The 23,593-nt window shown below is 39.9% G+C and overlaps 1 protein-coding gene across 1 annotated transcript in view; it reads right to left on the bottom strand.

Annotated features, from left to right (window-relative positions):
• The window catches only part of lingo2 (leucine rich repeat and Ig domain containing 2), a gene marked incomplete at its 3' end in the record, with an annotated part of 143,016 nt that overhangs the window by 83,521 nt on the left and 35,902 nt on the right, over nucleotides 1–23,593 (bottom strand). The window contains exon 2 of the mRNA XM_080035137.1: nucleotides 1,575–1,661. The remainder of the gene's footprint in view (nucleotides 1–1,574; nucleotides 1,662–23,593) is intronic.

Raw genomic sequence — 23,593 nt, 5'->3', positions numbered from 1 at the left:
CACAGATGCAGAGGCACTTGCCTACACAGTCATGCGTACACACAATTATGTGTGCGATCCCCACAGATACCTGCACATACACATGCCCACACACAATCTCAAATCTGACAAAGGATCAGTTATGGGCAGATGAAGTCAACTGGAGTTTGACTTGTAAATTAAAACTCTTGTCAAGACGATCTTGTTGTTGCATGAATACTGAAATTGGCTGAAGCAATGAGGGATCTGTACTTAACATGCCAAAAGGGGATGCACACTGCTCAGTGCTGTATAACAGTGTAATTCAAAGTACATATACCATTAGACAGTTTAAATACCATCATATGTGATGTGACATAAGAAAGGAAACCACCCACCCATGTATTTACCAGTCAGGATATGTCTGGTAGTAACCGGAGAATCGTGTGCCAATTTTAGGACTTGAGTAATGTTTAGATTTATAGAATATTATAATAAAGATCACAGCAACATGATAAAAATGACATGTTATCAATGGCTTCAAACACTATTCCTTTTTCCCTAATATTTGAAAGGGCACAAAATACTGACATTGAGCATGTCATTTTTTCATGTTTTATGCACTTGTAAAACTCAAACTTATACTATATCGCATTTACAGATTTAATAAATGATGTTCCTTGGTTTTTCAAATATTAATGTTACACAGTAATTTAGAGGACAAATGTCAACTCAATTATGTGATACATGAGAATTAGCACACACCCTTTCTCAAATGACTTCGAATGATAATATTAAGGGAAATATAAACAGTACTTGCTGTTCTTAGCCATCCGTACTCTTAAAACAGTTCATGAATCATGGGTGCTTTCTTTAGAAGCTGTAAAGTGTGTGTTGACTCATTTTAAATATAAAGGATGCTCACATCAATTAACGGTGCAACATAAAATCCAAGGTGACAATGTGAACCCATTTTCCTTGGATAGCAGACATCCTGCTGTTTTGACCTGCTTGTCCTGGCTGCAGTGATGAGCGATCAAGTTATTATTCAGTGATGATTTGTGTGTCAGCAGACAGAGAGGCCAAGACGGGGGACACTTTCATTGCAGTTCGGTGACACGGGGCACATGATGAGCATGTCCAGTGTCACATAAATAAATGGAGTATACACAAGATATACCGTACCTATCTGGATAACAATGGAGTCCAGAACAAACATTTTAGAACAAATTCAATTTGGTACAGGAATTGTAATGTTAGTGTTTGCTCGGGGTCCTCGATAAGCACTCTGATCAATTGATCAATATTTGATCATTTCTTAAAGTGATGAGTTATGAGCACAAATAAGAAAGTAACAGGTGTTGCAAGCACAAAAATGGCAGAAATGGTCAAGAATAACCACATACTGAGTTGCACCAAGATGGTTGCAAGTGGAGAGTAATTGTATCATGCCAGAGACCACAGAGAGGGATTTTTTACACTCATGTTATTTTTTTCATTTCTCTCTAACCATAAAGGCATCAGGGACTGACGCACATGTTATGAAATTGTCCAAAATGAACACACACGTCGCTGGAACAAAATATATAAGAGCCGGTAAACGTTGGCTTGCTTACCACTTTGAGAAGCAATCATCCCCTCGGCCATGGCCTATTCTTTACCCTCTTCTTTTGCTGTGGTCGTCCCTATTTTTAGTCTTGTATCTGGAAGACGGGGAGAGGGGAGAGGTAGAAATGAGAAATAGAAAAGATAAGGGTAGCCTTAATATCCACGGTGAGAATCAATACATTAATAATCTTAAAAACACAATGCTTGGAAATTAGATGGACAAAGAAGAGACAAGGAATTGATAGCAGCAAAAGCTGTATGCCCAGGTTTAATACCCCATGAAGTAAATCAAACACACAAATATACAGTATATCTCTACAGTATTATGTGTATGTAAATAGTGTGTATCCGAAACAAAGCTTACAGTGTCAGCATTGTGCTGAGTCCATAGTTTCTTATAGAATGTTTCGAGTCCATAGTGTGACCCATGCAATGCACACTGGCCCCTGCCTCCTACTCCCTCTACTATAATGAGTGCCCTTATCCATACTGCAGGAGGAGACACAGAGGATGGTGATTATGCAAACGACGTGCCTGAGTTGGTAATGCCATGATGAGAGAGAGAGAGAGAGAGCGAAAGAGGAGACAGTTATCTCCTCCAAGTCAAAAGGCAGAGAGATTAAAAAAGAAAAGTTTGACTCAGGACACTCTTGTTAAAACCACTCTCGACAAGCTGCACTATTAGTACACCATTAAGAGTTCAAGGACAATGGCTGTCCTGTTTTTTGATCATTTATCTGTCGAATCCCCTCGTTAAGCCAGAAACAGGTTCCTCAGAATGACCACAGAATAGTGATGTGCTGTCAAAGGGTGGTTTTGCTGAATTTGTAATCCCCTCTTTGCCATGCCCTTGATATTACAGATGAGCAAAATGTATTTGACATTCAAAATTGAAAAATGAGTTGCTTGATATGGATGTAGCTCTTCCAATAATGACAATATGACAAGATTAAACTCAAATGATGAATACAAAAGGGTACTCAATCTAGCGTCGCTAGTTAGCAAATGGCAATGTGAAATTGCCATACAATGTTGTAGAAGCATTCAAGGTTGACATAGTATGAATCCACATGATTTCAATGGCCCCTTGGCTTCTATATCTAGTTCCTCAAGCAGGTCAAATGAGTTACCAAACAACTGCTAGATAGAATGGCTCAGACTTCTGTACAGACATGCATAGGGCCTGATGATGTATACATCTGACTTATGCAATCTCCTGAATTTGACACAGTTTTGTCCATGTACAGCCTCACAGAGACCACTAACATGGAGGTTGAGCCTTGTTACTATTCAGAATTACATTTTTTTGTAACTTTTCATTGACAATCTGTCATGCTTTGGCCTCAGAAAAAAATGGCATGCATTTAGCCTGCCACAAGCTTGGCCATGATTCCTGGGGTGTATTAGCACGCCATTTGCCACCTGGAATCAAGATGCAAACCAATTGAGACAATAGCATCCCTAATGATATAACCATAAAGTTCATATGCAAAAGCACCTGGATGTTGTTATAGACACCAGTGATTCGTCAGCATCTGTTCTAAACTACCAAAGCCCAAATAAACCTAGATAGCTGGTGATTATTTTGTATTATAGAGAATTGTGAGGGACATTCTGGGAAATTGGATGTTTTATTTTCTTCCCAGTTTACTAATCTGCTAAAAGTGAGTAAAGGTTTAAAGGCTTTGCTCAGCAGTGGGATCCATTATTTAAGCTCAATGTGGAATGAATGCATGATCTGAGAAGTATCCTTGGATATTAATACTACTTTAAAATTTAGGTTGAGTTTTAAAATCATGCTGTTTAAGCCCCTATATCACTGGGCTGCGACAGTTTGCGACAAGTTGGAGGCACAACATTGCGAGGAAATATGGGAACTATAGCGACAATTTTCACTTGCAGTCTCACTGAGTTGGTATTTAGCGAATGTCCTGGCTAAAATTTCCCGGGAGCTCGCAATTATGTCTCGCGAACGTCTGGCGAGCGTTGCACGAACGGAATGCCAGTCTAATTTTTGTCTTAAATCAGTCGCAATTTAGTTTTGTATGTCGCCAAACCCTCGCAAAGTTGTCTCATATTTCTCGCACTTTCTGACTCACGCAAACTAAATTGAGAAGAGTGTGCAATGCGTGCGAGACACCTGCGATGACTGACGCTATTTTGAGAGAACATTTGTCCCTTACATTTTTTGAACATGTTCAAAATTCAAGCAACAGGACTGCGAGGCTATGCGACTCATGCAAGGAAATTGAGACCCCAGCAAATGTTTCAAGACAGTTTAGAGACTCCCTCACGAATGCAGTCTCCAACTTGTCGCAAAGAGTCACAGCCCAGTGAGATAGGGGCTTTAGAAGGCTCCATTGTTTAATTTCAAATGTGTTACACAATTAAAAAATTTAAATAAAGCTGAAATTAGATATATTAAACTATGTGCAAAAATAACTCAGAATGTCTTTCTATCCAAGTAATGATAAAGCAGAACCGATTACTTTGCACAGCTGGGCCTCTTGTAGTTCCTTTTCAGAGTGAGTATTTGATTGCTTGTAAATGCACGCCTGATTTGTACTTCTTTACAGTGTAAAACTCAATGGGCCCAAAAGACAACACAGCAAATAATCACATTATTATGCCCATTAGGAGAGTCATTCTGCTCCAGTGAAGGTTAAAATAACAAACACATAAACAAGGGAACTGAAGATGTGAAAATGGGCCTCCACAAAGTTAATGTGAGCAATTAAATCCACTGACTCCCACTCCTCCACATGCATGTTTCATATGTGTTGTTTTTTATGTTGCTAATAAGCATTCAGTGTTGAAGGACTTGCATATTCATATGCATATGATACACTATTAATAACAGCAAGTATTTGTACTATACTATTTTGTATTAAAAAAGCTATAACAATGAAAGTAACTCACACACACTCAGTACATTTACATGCACAGTTAAGTCAAGCTAAGGTTATAGATGGGGCCCCTGGAGCCAAGATGTTGGAAGAAAACAAAGTCAATTTGTTTTTAAATTTTGAAAACAAAACAAGTGTCCAACTGCCTGAAGCCTTTCCTAATCCCAGTTCAAATTTGATCAATAACCCATAGAAAATAAATGTTTTACACAGTTACATTTCATGTGCTATGGACCAAAAGTGTCCTTTTGGAATCTCCAGCTGGTATTTTAGGAAACGGCTAGACATTCCCTTGGAAAAAACTGTGTAAAAAAATCATTTTCTATGGGTTATTGATCAAATTTTAACTGTGATTAGGAAAAGCTTCAGGCAGTTGGACACTTGTTTTGTTTTAAAAATTTGAAAACAAATTGACTCTGCTTTTGTCCAACATCTAGATTTTGGGGAAAATACTGTAATACAAAAAGTTGTTGTTTTAATGTCAGTAATCAACTTGCAAAGTTTCATAATGATATCTATAAGTTAAAAAAATTCCCCATTAGCCCATCCCCATTCGCTTAAACAGTGGTTCTGATTTCCTCTATGTCGGCCCCCTGTAGCTTTCCAGCAGCTAGTTGACCAGGTTGTCCACCCAGGTTGGGATCCTGGAAGGTCCTGGATATAATTTCTGGTGAACAACCTTTTACAACGCTCCATGTGGGTTTTGCCCCCTAGGTATAACTAGTACCATGTTGAGCTGTGGTATGCATAACTTTACAGCTCTGTACACAACAGACGGTTTGCAGCCTATGCTTGACGGAGGTCTGTTCAGACCAATACATTTCTTTTCATAGCATAAATGTGCCATCCCACCCTCCTCCGACGCACCTGTCACATAATCAGGTTTGCAGAGACTGGCTTCAATACTTCATAGATTTGTTTTAGAAAATATCAAATAATGAGCTCATAATAACAATAAAAAAACAAGAAGGTAAATTATAGTGTTATGTTTCACTACATTATGCCAGAATTTCACTTTTTGGAAGAACGTCAATGTGACTGCAGGGACTACTCGGGAAAAACCATACATGCATGTTAAGTCTTACACCCAATGAGTTTTTCTTCACATGACATGGACATTACAATTTGCAACAATAAAAATAAAGGAAAAATGCTTTCAAGTGACAGACAAAGCCATATTGCGGTACAAGAATGTGTTTTTTTCGAGACAGGAATAGGGGATATAGAATGCAGAAGTGAATGATGTTGCAGGACTAGTTTGATAAGGTTCTATTGATGAATTGATAGTTTTGCTGTCCAAAACTGTTTTGTCACCATTGTAAACGGAATGCAAGCGGAATAGAGCAGCTGATTTCTACTAGAAGAAACTACCAACTTTTTGCATCAATCGTATCAACCTACAGGGAATTAGTAAAAATATGGATTGCTGGAGTCTTGCTGTAAGCTAATTAGGAGCTAAGTACATTTGCTAACATGAAATCAATGAACCCCTCGATACGTTTAATGTGATCAGAGGATCTCTGCATCCCAGATCATCAGTGATGTTTTAAACTAGCCATTTATTATTGATGAAAGGTTGCCTGGCATTACTGCTGTTTAGAAATCCACTGACACAGGTCACTGTTATTGGAAATGTTTATGTTCTTCTCCTACTTACGTCCTTCTCTCTTGCCTTCCCCCCATCCTTCTCTCTTTTATTATCTTGGATAACAACAGCGCACAGTACAGATTGTTTTTTTCATCAGCAGTTTGTGATTATTCTAAGTGCTAGGCCGAAAGTCAAAATTTGGTGAGTGAATTTGACTAGGGAGTCAGGAAGGCAAAAATACCTGCAATAATGTCCCACCTTTGTTTGACATTTCCATAAATGATGGTTGATCCTTATCACTGTAGTTAATGGACATAAACAATATGTATGTGTTACATTCAGGACTTGTACCATCAGCATGTACTCTGTTGAACTCTTTGCAACTGTTTACACTCCCTTCCTCGATGGGTGTGGCACTGGCTGGCAGCCATACAAATAAACAAGGAAGTATACAGGCAACATTAAAATAAAGAAACATTACTAATTGTTAAATTATATAATTTTAAGACATTCATTTGATGGTGGATATTGTTGTGTTGAGAGCACTATTTCACCACTTTTTGTTTTAAAACATTGAAGCTTGCTTTGGCCCCTAAGTGTGTGCAAGAGAGAAGCCACAAAGTTAATATTCGTATTCCGTTCATATTCATGTGTGAGTGTTCATGTAGCCGTAGCTCTTGACGTTCACATTTTTCATCAGAGAAATTTACCTGTTTCTTTTTCTTCCATAGATTCCAATTTGCTGTAATAGTAACGGCGCATGTGTCCATTTGTACACATGCTGGACGTGTGCATCTGCTCGATGTGGAACGCTATGTGAACTTACACCCACGTAAATTGCATGTTCTGCCATCTCGACAGTGGGGTCCCTATGGGCCTTTGTCAAGTGGAACCATTTCAAACTGGCCTTGGCTCCAGGGGCCACAGTGGGACTCGTGTGAGGAAGAGAAAGAGTCGAGCGGGAAGGGGGGAGACTACACCACCGCATGCTCCCTATCCATTCCTCTTAGCTGGCTCAGTGGCCCATACCTCGCCTTAATGAGATGCTGCAATACACACCGACACATGTAGCACGTCGACTCTCATTACTCTTGAACACTTCCACTTCTCCTGCAACCCCTGGTGGCATCATGCAATTCCCTCCAAAAGACATGTTGTGAAAAGGGGCAAAGGCACTTGTAACAGAAAGAAGCTAACATCCCTAAACCACAAAGGCGCACATACGAAACCCTTGGTTAAGGAGCTGTGTTACTGTGTTATAGGTCAGAGCTATTTAAATTCCTGATATTTATAAAATTTGTGACATGGACACATTCTGACTCACTTTATTTGGGCTTGAACAGGACATTTTGACCGGGGTAGCCAAGGTGTGACAGACCTATAGAGTGGGGTGGCCATCGCAAACCTGAATGAATGGGATATGCATTATAACCAATGCAAAGATGTTTTATAATCCCAAAGCCCCAAATCATGTTAGAATTGATTGTAATGTTTGCCATAAAACTAAACCCCTGCAGTGAACATGGCCAACAACCAGATCAGAAAAAAATAAATACATATCATCTCTGACTAACTAGGCTACCTATCAGAAGAAAAACATATATGAATATTACAACTGAGGAATTGATAGTATAATGTTTTAAAGCTAGTGTTAGGGTTGACTGTCCAAAGCAACTGTCTAAAGCTAATTCTTAATGTCTCCTCTTGAGATTAGTTTAATTGCTGTCCATTGTCTTGGTTTGGGTTATAACTCTATACCACACAGCACAGACAACTATTTGTAATAGTAATGTTTTGTTACTATTGTTTTTTTGTTTAGTTTTTTTTTTGGTGGTAGGCTTGGTTAGACTGCAGGTAGAACAGGTAAACTAGTGCTGTTTGGAGCTTCTGTCATACCAGCTTTGTCATCATACATTAGTTCAGTGTCTAATTAGTGTTGATTACATTAGAGATGCACATCCATAATTGATTTGATAATTAAACACATTTACAGTTAATATGCACAATTAAGCTGTTAATAAAACAAGTTGTTAAAAGTTGATTTGATCTGCAATGTATTATTCCATTTGATGTGTTTGAATATACTTTCTTTTTTTCATGAAGTAATTAAAACTGGACTTGCTATTTTCCTTTTCTTTTTCCATCCCACAAAACATTGCTCCACTGCTTCACATAAGTTGGACACTGCAGTGGTGCAGCACCCACTCGATGACCGTTTTCCTATAGAATGGGTTGTGTTCTAATTACAAAGACGAGCCTACAAGTTTAGCATGACCCAAATAGCTGAGTTGTGAAAAGGGAAATTGAAAGAAAATATACTCATTACGCAATTGTACTTAGGCTGCTATCCTAGAGCTTAACCTGAATACATATTCAAATACCCAGGTATCTTCATTTAAAATGTTAGTCGAAATATTGACATCTCCAACACAGACAGGTGGTCAAATTGTCCTCATTTTGAAGAGCATACTGTATATTCTCTGCTATTGTCCGTTGCAAAACAATAGGATCCAGATACATTTTAAAAGAGCTTCACACTCGTTTATAAATAGACTGGCAGGTACACAGCAGCAAAAGCACCTCCACCCCCCTTAGGGAAGCTCTCTTCTACATTTGTTCCACCCGCAAGCTACTGTACACCATTTCTACAAAATTTGACTGCTGAGCAATTGTCATCATGCAGGCTTCTGTTTCTCTTAAGATCACTGCAGATGTGAAATGAAGCATGTCTTTTTAATGCCTATTCCTATTCCCTCCAACTTACGAGACATACATTTTGGTGATAGAATCATGTGAGGCATGAATTAGTGTGGGATAAATATAGGCTTTTATGGAGTACCGATCATCATTCGACAGTAGCCAGGTGACAGTTTGGCAGGTGCAGCCAAAGTGCTCTCCCTGCCTCCCCTTGAGCTATCCATAGTGGTGACTATGAAATATGGACAGCGGCAAATTGAGATTCATCAGGCACACCTGCCTTGCTCACCGAAATCTATATTCAATTGTGGAGCATCTGTCATGGCAGTGGCAGGCTGAGGCATGCTGGGATTGAGAATCACTTTAAGTGTTCTGAAATTGTACGTAGTGGACAAAAAAAGGCACTCCCTCTTGCTCTCTGTGCATCTACTTGCCAGTCTGTCTCTCTTTCTTTGTGTCTGCATGCAAATTCACACTGAATATGTATTTTACTGCATGCCAATGCATGTTTTTTTTTCCAGATATCTGAATGTAGTTAATCAGTGCATTCAAATGTATTCATCAGTCGAATGCACTTCGAACATTCTGACAGTGACAATCTGTGGATACAATGAACTCTCAAATAGCTATAGTGCTCCAAGCCAAGGGATTTTTTCACACATTATATTAATCAAAGTAACTTCTGTAATCTTCTGTGACAGTGAGGATGCATGATCAGGGTGACAACGAAGAAGCAAGCGTGTAATCATTGATTATATGGCAATGGGAAAACTCAAATATTTCTCTCAATTGTAAAAGCGAATCTAGTATAAAAAAGGAAGCAATTGGCCAATGGCCTAGAGAAAGACATAGGGAGAGTGTTCACAGTTGAACCCGCAGTGTATGTTTCTGCACTATGTGGAGTGGGTCAAACTGAGCGAAGGACTCTAAAATACACTTATTTTGAGAATCAGTCAGTGAGCGTTAAGTGTTGTCCTCAAAGACACTGGCCCAATATTGAACCTGCGGCTTTTGGGATAATAAGCTGCACTCCACCTGGCTTCTCTTATTCCACAAACTCCTTGGTTTGATGATTCAGTGAGTGGCAATGCGCTGGAAGACTGTGGGCTCAACTACTGACCTTATGTGCTCGACTCATCATTTCAAAACCTCATCCCACTTGTGGCATGCAACTGCAATTTGTTATGTTATGACCCCGATGTTGGTTTTAGATTCTACAGGGGGTTGCAGCGAACACACTTTAGGTGGAAAAAGTCAAGTTCAATGGAGATATATAGAGATACAGTATAAAAAGTCTAAATATGATATAGGTACACTGTAACATACCAATAAACTGTATATCTATGTGCTAGATTGATTCAATTATACATTAGCTGTGCACTTATTTATGACTTTTTAATAATGAGCTCAAATGTACTAACCGAATGCATTTTGACTGCATTCTCTGTACAAAGTACTACATACATGTTAATGGTAAGGAGTATATATGTCCCCAAACATACGTAATGGGATCTGAGCTGTAGTGTAGCGGCTAAGAGCTATAATCTTTCAATTTGTGATACAAGCGTGAACATTGGCATGAGCAGTCTCCATGGATCACTTGACAAGAAAATTGTCTGAAAAAGATAAAATGTTCATGTAAAAACCCAATACATTTCTACGATACATTTTCAAATTCACAATTTCAAGCCAATGTTCACGCTTGTATTAACAACTGAAAGATTCGGACGAAAATAAGCACTTAGCCGCCCCACTATATACTATGAGCACACACTATGCAGGTTTATGTCTGCTAAAGCGATTCAGTGAGTGAAGCCCTCCATCTGTTTGTGTTTGAATGTGAAATGGCTTTCATCTTTAAGGATTGTCATCAGTCTGTCTTTAGCCACAAAGAATGCATAATGGCACCAGTAAAGCTCTTTATTAGCCCATGGTGAACAATGAGCCGTGTCAACTGATAGAGGGAGAGCCTCACCATCTCCTTCCCAAACAGTGGAATCCAAGGAAGTAACAATCAATAGAAACGCTTCATTTGGTTTATGTGTAGTGCTGAACACACCATGGCGGGAATAGATTGTTTTCACCCCCCATTACATCAGCACATTTCCACCCAGAATTGCTATCCATTGTCTCTAAGGGCTTGTTATTTTGCAGGTCCAAACTACATATACATATATATTTTTTTCTTTCTAAATTATGTATATATTTGCCTATTTCATATTATCTATGCACAAATGTTCACATCCTATTCTTCAAACAATTAGGAGATTAACACTCAAGACAAAAGTAAAATGATAAGCTGATCATACATTTCCTATTTCCGTACCCAAGCATGCAGCTTTTACAGAACGTTAATTGTGGCGTGTCACACAAAAGGCAAACATGGCAATGACAGATGTTACGCCGATGTTTGTTTTTTTAGACCAACGGCTTATTCTGACAAATGACACAACTGCAAAGTATGGTTCTTATCAGTGCCAGGCAATGTCAGGCCACATCCAATCTCACTAAACACCTTGCACTCTCTGTCACTCATCTCTCCATCAAAGAGCCCACAGTGCACAGCTGAAATATCTGACGAAAAAAAGTTCAAGAAACACAGTGTTCTTGGTGAAAAATGTCGAAGAGGGGCCAATAGCCTGGAGGGATTATGAAGATAGCATCTGAACATATGTCTGATAATACTCATTTGTAATCTATCATTGACTGTTTAACAGTCGGCCTACCAGTGACATATTATTGAAACAGACTGTCCCTTCACAGATCAATCAAAAATGTACAGAAATGGTCAACTAATAATAACCATGCTACAATTGTATAGTAGGTCAGTCTTTCGGTCTGTCTGTCTCTCTATGTGTGTGTCTGTGTGTGTGTGTGTGTGTGACATGAGCAACCTAATACCCATAATCCCCAGGTTGACAAATTCACGGTGACTGGTTAAACCCATGGTGATGTTAAAAATGTTGTGTGTGTGTGTGTGTGTGTGTGTGTGTGTGTGTGCGCGTGTGTGTGTGCGCGTGTGTGTGGGTCTGCTGGCATGGAGATTATTTCAGCATCAATGTGTGAAAGATAATCAAACCATCAGTTATGAACTTTGAAGAGATCAATCTCTTGACTGTTACGCTTGTTAGTGCATGGGATAGGTCAATTCTGAAGCAATTATCCTTGGGGAAAGGGATGATATTATACCAATAGCTGCCTTCTGAGTCCTGCCTTTCTGATACAGAAGAAAGGAAGACCTTCATTCTGAATGCATTCTGAAACTCCCCCAGATATGCCTTGCCTTGGCAACAACAGCCGTCACTAACTATCTGTCCAATAGCATCGTTGCTACTAAACACAATTTTTTTTCAGCGAGCGCACAATATGGACAGATGTTCTCCGATTTTGACAAATAATTGTTATGGATTAGAATTGTTGACTTTCGAAATCAGTTAATATCTCCTCACAATTCGCTACCCATCCGTATCCGTCTGTGCGTTGAAAAAAGAGTTGTAATACACAGCCTAGGCCATGTTAACTGGTATGTAAAGGGGGCCTACTGTAGTTAACAACATACCCATTTACATGGCCTGTGTATTGAAACTGGGATGTTCTCTGACAAAAACATTTTTTGGATTACAATGACTGAGTATGCCTTTGATACAGGCCAGATATTGAAATGGACACAAAATATACCTGCTATTTTTAAGATGGCATCAGTTTGCATATTGTGGTGTGATGATATAATCCATTGAAAGCTGCTGTCTACACTCTCTTCTTCTGCTGTGCTTTGACCGTAAGTGAAAGCAAAACATTATATCTCTGCTATTCCCCTCTTGCTCAAATGACTACTCCGGGATCAGCGTAGTCCCTTAGCAGAAAGGACCTAAAAAAAGGTCATGAGTGGGGGAATGGGAGAATGATGTCAGCCAAAGAAGCTAAAGCACAATTCTCCATTCAGCAGTCTGCTTAGAGATTGAGTTACAAGGGTACATTACTGTCTCCCAGAGCTACCCTGGTCGCTGGGTTTATGTCCTCACATCTGGCTGAACTTGTTTTGTATTTGTTACGAAATAACAACGAATAGGCCTGTGTTGTCTCTAAGAACACAACATGCAACCTCACTATTAGATATGATTCACACAGAAAGTATTGTTTTATAAACTATACAACTGTCTGGATTTTATGGCTAGCGATGTCTGTAATGGAGACGAATACAGCGAGGCAGGTGTAAGCATGAAACACTCACATCGGCAGTGCACATCTCATGACTGTACCTTCCAAAGCAAGGCAACAAGGACCTCTGTGTTATGTGCCTGTAGTAAATAGACCAATTAAATAGTTGTTTCAGCTGTCAAAAGACTAGTGGAGAATCAGTGATGTTATAATGTGAACTAGAGAGCATGTGCAAGCTAAAAGTTAAGAGTGTTAAGCTCATTAAACAAAAGTTGATGGTAGTCCAGACAGGAGGATTCAGCGTGTGCATTCATCTGTACAGGAACATTAGAACAAGTCGATTTATTTTGGATGCAGTTTGGGATTTCGTAAGCAAGTAGAGAGTCATTTGGCCACCCACTTTCCCCAAGCACCATCACATAGCCATTTATAAAACAGACCTTTTCAAACACCAGTGTTTACACATCTAGCCGCCGTTTGCTTTTATGTTTTTGCAAGCTAATCGATACATATGACTCCCATGTGACTATAACAACACTGGTGGGTGGTAATGCTAATCAAACATTGTGCATTAGTTTTCCTGAATGGGATGTTAAAACACAACGATTAGTCTTGCCTGACCTGTATGAGATGGTCGTCTGTTTTGCAAACTAATGTTTATTTTACAATGTACAGCAGACAAACATAGCTATGTCTGCCCTATAGATCAGCTGTCATTTAGTCTGTGAAATGTATGGCACTGCATTCATTTGAAATACATGTTAAATTGGGTCCTAACACCTTCTTTACATAACACATTTGGTGCATTTTTTAATAAATTATTTGTAGCCACAATCTACAGCACAATGTTGTTGCAGCGTACATTATACAGAGATGTCCACAGATTGCTGACCCATGCCTTAAAGCTAGTAAAAAGGAAATGGGCATAGCCTGTGTTAAAAAGAATACAAAAATAATTACCGTACTTTCCGTACTATATGCCGCACTGGACAATAAGCCGCAGGTGTTATAATGTTTAATTACCATATGTAAGAGTTTGTGCACAGAGGGGATTGTCGGGAAAGAGATGGCTGCTTGAGGAAGCTCCCACATTTCAACAAACAAGTTGCATATTTGCATAACGTACATAAGTGTTACCATTTTGTGCAATAGTAGCTATTAGGGATGGGCACGAGTGTTTTCACTACTCGTGTGATCGCTTGCATTCCTCGAGGATCAATCGATTCTTCGTTAAACTTTTTTTCTATTTTTAGGACGCAACGCATCTGTCTACAGAACAACGGTTGACCGCAATAAAGCGCTCAATGCTTATGTCAAACAGTCACAGTTGCCATATGATATTAAGGATTTATTTTCCACAAGTTTAAAACACATTTTCCTAACTGAAAGTAATTAAATAAGCGGGCCACAATTTAAACCGATCGAGTAGGTCTGCGGTGGAGAGAGAAAAAAGAGAGAGAAAAAAAGCATGGGCTGTAGTTGGCTAACATTCAAAATAGACATTTAAAATAAGAAGGGCAGCAACTACAATAAAATTATTGTCCTACAATTTAAACACATAGATAGGCTAAATAACTCACCAAAGCAGTAGAAGTAGTAGGCTAGTATATCCAAGGCTAGTAATGCTCACTCCTGTCCGTGACTAATTACCGTGACTAATTCCTCGTTAACGGAACGTTACGCCGTCGGCTTTTGAATCTCAATCCTATATTCCATAATAAAGGCTTCTTAAATGTCGTTTGCTCGAATGTGCCCGAAGTCAGCCTGGCTTCTTTACGTGTCTTTCCAAGTTTTCCAGCACCGCATTCAGCTCCGCGGTGCTGTGGAGACCACACACTGGCTGCGCTGCACGGAGGTGGCAGTTATTTGCGGTTTCTGTTTGACACAACGCTTAGTTTATTTAACTTGGATCAAAATATTTAATTTTGTTAAACTTTATATCTGTTTTGTGCCGTTTTGTACACGTATATAACATTTTAAAATAGAGGCGGCCCGCCGGCCGGCCTAAAGGCTACAAACACTAAAAAAAACAAAAAACGATTTTCCTCATCCACCAATCGAGATCATTTGAAACGAGGAGTACTCGAGTACTCGATTACTAACGCCCATCCCCAGTAGCTACAGAATATATACTGTGCTGTGTAATAACAGGGTCGAAAAACGGGGAAAAAGTCGCGGCTTGTAGGCCGAAAAGTACGGTACTGTGACGGCAATCAAACATGACAATAAGAAGTCACAACAACAAATGCACCACATTGTAACAAATGACAAGCCTGCAACACAAGAAAACCCCCCATGAGAGATAATTGCAGAATGCCAAGTGGAAGACTGTAATGTATGCTCGTCAATTGAATAATAACACTTACAGTGAGTGACACATGTTTTTGGTTGCACACAAAATGTGTTCCAGGGTTACCTAAAGAGCAAACACTTTGATCTGCTACAATGTTGTCTTTACAACTACCTCATCAATGAAGATAACGTGGAGATGACGGGGTGAATGACAATGCTCTCATTAAATTGCTCTCCTCTGCCACGATGGTATTATTCTGTAGCAAATGTTGTCGTAAGGTTAACACTGTTTTAATCAGCAATTAAATGTAAGCTTCCGTCCTAAACGTCTTCACGATAATAAAACCATATTCCATTGCACTTAACTGATACGATGATGCCGAAGTACATGGGGGCAAGGTAGTGGAAAGAGGTGTTTATTTGTTCAGCGCATTGCCAGAAGTCAGGCAGCTGGTTAATTGGCTCAGAATTCTTCTAAGCACTAAGTGCACTAATTATATCAGCCTGGATCTCTACAAAAGCTATGTGTGAGCGCTGGCAAATCTGAATCACTTAAGCGATGCAATAAATGTGCAGTTCAGTGGTGCGTCTCCATCCCAGCAGTGCAGCTATGTTACAACTTACAGAACAAGCACTGAACAAACACAGAACAAGGACAACAGGACCACACGCTGTGCAGGAAAAAAACATTACAAAGGATACTATGTGCCGCGCACAAGATCAAGTCAAGTCCAGAGAAATTGCAACGACAAAAATATGTTATAAGCTTTTACTGCTACAATAGGGTCAACTATTTTAGACATGTGGATTTCCACAAAGTTCATAACCTGCTCATGGATTATGCATTGTTTTGCTGTTTGCTAATGCTGCAAGCCCACCAATTACAGCTCTATGCAGTGACAGCAGAGGACTCTCATTCATTATATACAATATATAGACTGCTTACCCATTTATCACCAATCCCCATGAGATTATAAAGGTATGAAAGCAAGTGCTACAATTGGCCACCCACATCAATAGTATGACATGGGTGAGGGGGTCACACTGCATCAATTACCACACTGCTTTGGGCATACTTATTTTTTTTCCACTTAGAAAAACTTGGCATAAAGAACTTCACCATTTTTTGACCAGGTAAAATGAGAATTCAATTATGCCTTGGGTCTAAAGTCAAATGGTGATACATACACACACATATGTGAGCTTACTGAGGTCTGACTGAGGTGAGTGTATCTGTTTATTTCCTATACTGCCTTGCATGTCTTGTTTTCTCTCTTTGCCTGATATGGGAGGTTGAGAATGGCTGTAATAGGTCCTGCTTGTATTATCCCTTCCAACTCTGTCCGTATACTTGTATTGTAGACTGTGGCTCGACCCACCAGTTTAGATAAACCGCTAGTGACCACAGAGATACGGGTTAAAAAGTGAGCCAGACTTTGCACTAAAACAAATGAACATATTTGCAAATGTTACATAATCAACCAAATAAAGTCAAACGGAAATGTCAAAGGTATTCTTTGGAGCATTTCAACACTATTCGCGCTATGCAGTAATCTTTTGGCAAGTGGTTCAAACAGTTTCCAGATTACAAACAAGCAGCTATTTAGGATCTAGTGAACAAATAATGAATACATTAATGAATTATACCAGTGACAAATAGCACATCAGGTCACGGACTCTGTTTATCCACCAGTTCACACACTGTATATGTCATTCATTTTCACTCTATACTTTGGAATCAAACACTGTGCTCATAGACTGGCACACCAGACCTGAACCTCCAGGTCACTAAGTCATGAGACTCTTGCTCTACATTAGAGAGTGGCTACTCAATTAGGTACTCAAGAAAACCACAAGCTCTACAAAGTCTAAGGTCATGACTTACGGCTCCTCTTTCAATGCACCACCAAACACAGAGCAGATAAATCACACCATATCAGATGACCTACCTGTTTCCCCCCCAGTCGCTCTGACCTTCCTACTAACAGCTACTCCTGTTCTACCACTGCACATGTAGTGCCGAGCTAGCTATGCCACATCTCTCGGGAGTTGTAGCTACCACTTTGCATCGCCTTGCTCCCTAAACCTTAGCTTTCTCTAAGCTGTTAAAGAACCATCCCTTGAAATGGAGAGTGTCACAACTTAAGCCAGAAACAGGAACACATTTGTACACGTCCCGCACGCTAATCCAACAAGCCATGTCTCGTATTACGTTGCTCCTGTGGATTGAGAAGATTATTTTTTCTTTCCATACAACACATTAACAGACAATCAATTTGTCAGTGAGCAACCGAGAGGGGAGGGGTGTCATTGAGCATTGCATAAGGGTGGGGGTTGAGTGTTGCAACTTGGGTATCGGGTGTCCCCTGCACCTTTCTAGGGGGATGGTATTGCCAATGTGTGGGGCCTGCGTGCAAATTAAATGGAGACAGAAAAATGCATTATTGATTAGCGCAATGCCAAAGTGTGTCGCTCACAGCCCGGGATCAGGTTTAGATACAGGGTAATTAATCCACAGGCTCTGAATAAAAGCAGAGGAACTGATCTGCACCTCTGCGTCTCTCTCTCTTCCTCTCTCTTTGTTCAAATGTCTACTTCGTTTCAACAGCATGAAAAATAGGTCACTAGCTTGTAGGCAGAACCGGTCTTTTAGGCACCACTGGGATAGCCAGAGCGCACAGGAACGCACACACACACAAAAGCTGTTTCCTACGCACAAACACTCACAGACACACACCCACACACACAAACGCACAGAAAGGAACAGAACGGGAGGTGAGAAACAGGGAGGCATAGTGAGCACCTGTCTTTTTTTTTCAAGCTGAGCAGAGCAGGTGTCTTTTTAATTCCAGCTATATCATGTTCTGCAATCACGTATTGCAATATGGTAATGTGCTCATTGAATGCATTTTAACCAAAAAAGTTTTAGGTTGATATGATCCCACCTGCGTATTAGTTTTCTCTCAGAAGACAACAAACAATATGCATCTGTAAAAGTTACCATAATCAATAATCTGTAGTTCCCTACATTGGCTTGAATATGAAACCTAAAATTACTTGGTGGCCATATGAATCAAAGACAAATAAAGGGTATTTTTCTATAGTGCTGTGCTCTACCCATAGCCTGGTCCTACTAGACCATTGTACTTAATTTAATTTGTACAGAAGGTCTGGAATCCCTCAATTGACAAACGTTAACTCACTTGAAGGTGGGTGTCTGTTGAAGTTTAAAACTATTAGATCTGCCCAGTGCCACTCTGGATCTGCCAAAACCAATCGCATAACGTTTAGTCATGACGTATGTCATGCGCCTGTTTCCGAGCCACTCCCACTGTTCGCTGATTGGACCGTCAAAAATATGGCCGGAGAAAACCCATAAATATACCGCAAGCCCAGACTGACCACTGAAGGGAAATGAAAATTGATTGGAAGTACATAGGTGGGCGGTGCCAGGCTACTCTACCCATGCCCCCCTTGTCAAAGTATGCAGCTTTCATTTAGTCACTAACCACCCACTCAATTGTTACCTTTTTGCTCTTCAGTTACTATATAACAGTCTCTTTAGGCTTTCATATTTATGAAATCTTCAAAAGTCTAATTATGTCCTCTGCATACGTTAGTAGGTAAATGCAGCAATAGACTGCATGTTTTAGTATTTATATATACACATAGATCAACCGGTGGAGATCTATCGTCATTAACGTAGGTGGTGCATAAATAGAAAGGTTAAGACTTCACCTCAACATATGCAGTGAGTATGGCCTCACGTATGTATGAATGGAAAAACATAATCATTACCTTTACAGCTCTAAAACAATTGCAATTCTGGATACAGGGTGTCACACTGATATGCTATTTCAATTATTCTGGATCAAAATGAGCTGACACAAATAAACAAAAAATCAAAAAACAAACAAACAAAAAATATATACAGTAGGTGGTCTGAATGGACTGTCAGGTGGTAGCACCGGTATCGCTACTGACTTTAATGGGAACACTGATTGATGTGTGCAATATGTGATTTCCAATGATGGCAAATAAGATATTACAGGCCTGCTTGATTGAATTGAACACCAAAGTGATGCTTTGATAGGTAGAATACATTTATAAGTCATTATGCTCTTGTTTGTTGAAATGGAGAAATGTGTGGCATATGGGCAACTTGATACACTTAGGGGTTGTAATAGGCGCCAGAGAATTTCCATTAGCTAGTTTGCTCTTCTTACACCCGTCACCACAATGTGCGTGGGCCGCTGCTCTCTATCTCCATCTCTCTGAATGTGCAGCACCCACATTCTGCATCTCCGCCGAGCTCATTCTTGAATTTTAAGTCTGTAGTGCATTTACAAAGGCAGGCACTTTCTTGTGTAATGCAGTCATAGTAAAGCAAGAAAAATATATTTGTTGATGTAATGTATAATGTATAATAACATATTATATCTCTCTCTCACAAAAACAACCACACACACTCACACACATACTGTACATCCAATCAATAACCATCCACCTCATATACCACTTATAATTTTTCCACGACAACTGATCCATCCATCTTTCAGTGTGTCAACTAATTAAAGCTTTTTTTGGCCGTGATGAAATCGACCAATTAAGCAGCGCACTTCTGCTTGGGCAGAGACTCATCTCTTAATGGGTGAGACTTCGCTCACAAGAATGCCATGTCCTCTCCACCTCATTAGCATGCGGCTATTATCAATCACTCATATCAACAAGGGCTCACACATCCACCCAGCAAAACGGGCGTTCATCCATGTGCTTTGTTGAATCATAATGCACTAACACTTGCGTAACTGGAACACAACAGGAAAAACAATCGTCTGCTTTCTCCAGATGGCAGCATGTGATTGGATGGCAGTAGTTAAATTGAGATAGTGTCGTGTCAAGAGCGTATTAGACCACACTTAACCCTGGGAAAAGAAAAGTAGGAATATGAAAGCCAACACCGAAACTTGTGATTCTACAGTGAGTGAAATGTTGTTTAAAGCTCCCATATTATACACTTTTCGGTTCTATTATACACCATATTATATGGTCTTAGTGGTCCCTAATACGTTTTTCTTTAATTGTTTGCTGAAAAAAACTTTCAGATAATTTATTGTACTATGCTGATGTTCAGCTAATCTCACAATGGCCTATTTTTTTAAAAGAGCTGCAGCTCCCCTCGTAAATACACAATCTTTGAGCTCCCCCCGCCCCCTGTACGGAAGCGAAGCCAGATACGCCTCGCCCTCTGTCTGTCAGGGCCGTGGACCAATTAGAAATAGGGGTGTGGGCTGCACAGTGGAAGCTTCTGGCTTTCCAGTTTTTGAGGTCAGAAAAGGGGATAATTCTGACTGGAGTATATTGGGGGGGAGGGGTGGGGGTTTCAGAAAGGGGGAGAGTGAGAAAAGGAGAGATTGTTATTTTTTTTATATTTTGGCAGTCTCTAGGCACACCATGGACCCATAGATATGTTAAAACACATTTAAAAATGCTCAATCTCATTCTCTTCTTCAAAGTCACTGTCAGACTCTGAATTTTCAGAAATGTGATCCCCACTGTGAGCTCATCACTGCTTTATGCAGATGATGTGGTCCTGATGACATCATCGGTCTGTGACCTTCAGCTCTCACTGGATTGGTCCACAGCCGACTGTGAAGCTGCTGGTATTAGGATCAGCACATGTAAACCTGAGGCCATAGTTCTCAGTATGAAACCGATGGATTGTCTACTCCAGGTAGGGAAAGAGTCCTTACCGCAAGTGAAGGAGTCAAGTACCCTCAATACTTGTTTGTGAGGGAGGGGACAATGGAGCCTGAGTTTGGTCAGAGAATCAGGGACAGTGGGGCTGGATTTGTACTCACTGTACCACAATTCTGAGACGAAAAGAGAGTTGAGTCGGAAGGCAAAGCTCTCGATCTACCTGTCAACCTTGGTTCCTACTCTCACCTATAGTCATGAAGGCTGGGTCATGACCCAAATAACTAGATTGGAGGGCTCAAGTGGCCAAATTTGGTTTTCTTAGGATGGTGGCTGGCATCTCCGTTTGAGATAGGGTGATAAGCTCAGTTAGCCTGAGAGATTTGGAGTAGAGATTCTACTCCTATGTGTGTAGAAAGGAGCCAGTTGAGGTGGTTCAGGCATCTGGTAAGGATGCCCCCGGGGGCCTCCCTGGGGAGGTGTTCCCGTCACGTCCAGCTGGAAGGAAGCCTCGGGGAAGACCCAGGACTAGGTGGAGAGATTATATATCCACCCTGACCTGGGAACACCTCAGGATCCCCCAGTCAGAGCTGGTCAATGTGGCCCGCGAAAGAGAAGTTTGCGGTCCCCTGCCCGAGACCCGATCCCTAATAAGCAGTTTATGATGAGTAATGATCATGAGAGAGTGAGTGATCCTCACATTCTGAACCCTCTTCATCTACATCATCATCAAAAACTTATTTAATTTCCAAAAACCTACAATTTCCACACTTAGATTGTTATGATGTATGTTCTTCACAGTAAATGAGCCAAGGCCAATGAGTCTCAGTTTGAAATTATAATTAATAATATAATTTTTTTTTGATAAAAAAATAAAATGGGTCCCACAGACCCGAACACCACACAAGGGTTAAAATATTTTTATTCTAAAACTCATTGCAGCTATTTGCATTTGTTTACTCACTTCCTTGACCACATAAGCACAGCGTTACCCATACTTTGCAGAGCATGCATGATCGCCCTATGAATATTTCATTAGCGAGAGTTGAATCATGGCCCTAAGATTCAGAATGCACTGAAAACACATATTTTTCAGATAAAAGGGGAATCAATTTCTTGGTGATGCATGCATAATGCAGTATGACGCAGTGTGCATTAAAGTTGTCTAGTGCAGCATTATAAATAGCAATAGGCCTATAGCGATCACAATCCGTTCACACATCCACATTATTGTGGCAATAATTCATTTGTGTTGTTCTTAGCACTGATTGTGAAATTCCTGAACTCACTGGGTGGCCTAATCACAAATTAAAATTATGAGAAACCCATCTCCTGCCTTCTTTGTGTCTTTATGGTTGGAGAATAGCCCTCTCTCCTTTTGTCTTTGTGTAATCGGGGGCCTGCATGGCTAAGATTAGAGGCCCCCTACTCCTGCAGCTCCTTATGTCTGACGCCCTGGAAATAGCTCCAGGGGTTCGCAGCTACTGTAAAAAAGGGAGAAAAAGGGTAGCCTGTAGAAGAGGTTGCCTCTCTGCTCCGCTTTCATTGATTCATTTAGAAACGGAAAAAGGACAGATGTCACACTAGGGGCGGTGTCAACACTGACATAAAGCAAAACTTTGTACTAAGGCTCTCTCTTTCAGCAGCTGAATACATGCCTGCAAATTCAAACAAAAAAACAAAACAGCAATTTGTTCCCCAGAGATAAATCCTCCCTTTCATTTATGATTCAAATGTATGGTTTTCTTGTAGTACACAGCTGACATTTTTTTTTTTTGGAATGAAGCTTCCTCTATTTACCCTTCCTTTTTATCCAGCCCTTCATTCCCTCCACAGGCCACATTGCAGCTCTGATGACTCTTTTCTAAAAAGGCTTCTTCTTTTCTTTTTCTTTTCTTTGATCTGCTCAGAAAATAAATGGTGCCTTCAAGCTCCTGATTCATTTTCCCGCCAGATGGCAGGTTAGAGACACACACTTCACACAGGGTACCCGGCCGACAACGTGCTCATCAATCCATCAGGCTCATTTCAATGTTAATGGGCAAAGTATCACTTTATTTGTCTCTGATGAGGGCGTACTTAAAAACGCTGACATTGTCTCATAATAGCATTCAAGAGCGATAGGGCTGAGGTCTCAACATATTGTAGCTTCGCAATAGTACAGGAAATTTGGTCTCATTTTGTTTGGCCCATCAATACATTTGAAGACTATGGGGAGATTTTTCATATCAAGGGACAAGAGTCAAGATGGGATCAAAACCTTCGTTTTTCACATCAACACTTGAATGATAAGGGATGCGTATATTTATATATGTTTATAAAAGTTACCCATGGTAGACAATTTTGATTTCCTTTTTTCCTGTCAAAGAGTTTTTATTTTTTCTTCTTAGAACCGCAGGCTGAAGGAAAGCTTAGTCAGTTTGTTGTATGTATTGTACAATTTTGCATAATGATGTATTGTGTTTCAATTCGAAAGCAGCTATTATTATTATTATTATTATTATTATTATTATTATTATTGTTATTATTATTATTATTATTATTATTATTATTATTATTATTATTATTAAGACTGGGTGTGCATCAACACACTGTAGAAATTGTTTTGTTTTGATTCCTTGCTGTAACCAGACAGCATATTTCTAGTTTATTGACCTTTCTGAGCTGCATGCTGACTCAGATGTCTAAG

Source organism: Ammodytes marinus, assembly GCF_949987685.1.
Source record: "Ammodytes marinus genome assembly, chromosome: 10".
Lineage (NCBI taxonomy): Eukaryota > Metazoa > Chordata > Actinopteri > Uranoscopiformes > Ammodytidae > Ammodytes > Ammodytes marinus.
This window is presented reverse-complemented; position numbering and strand designations above follow the sequence as displayed.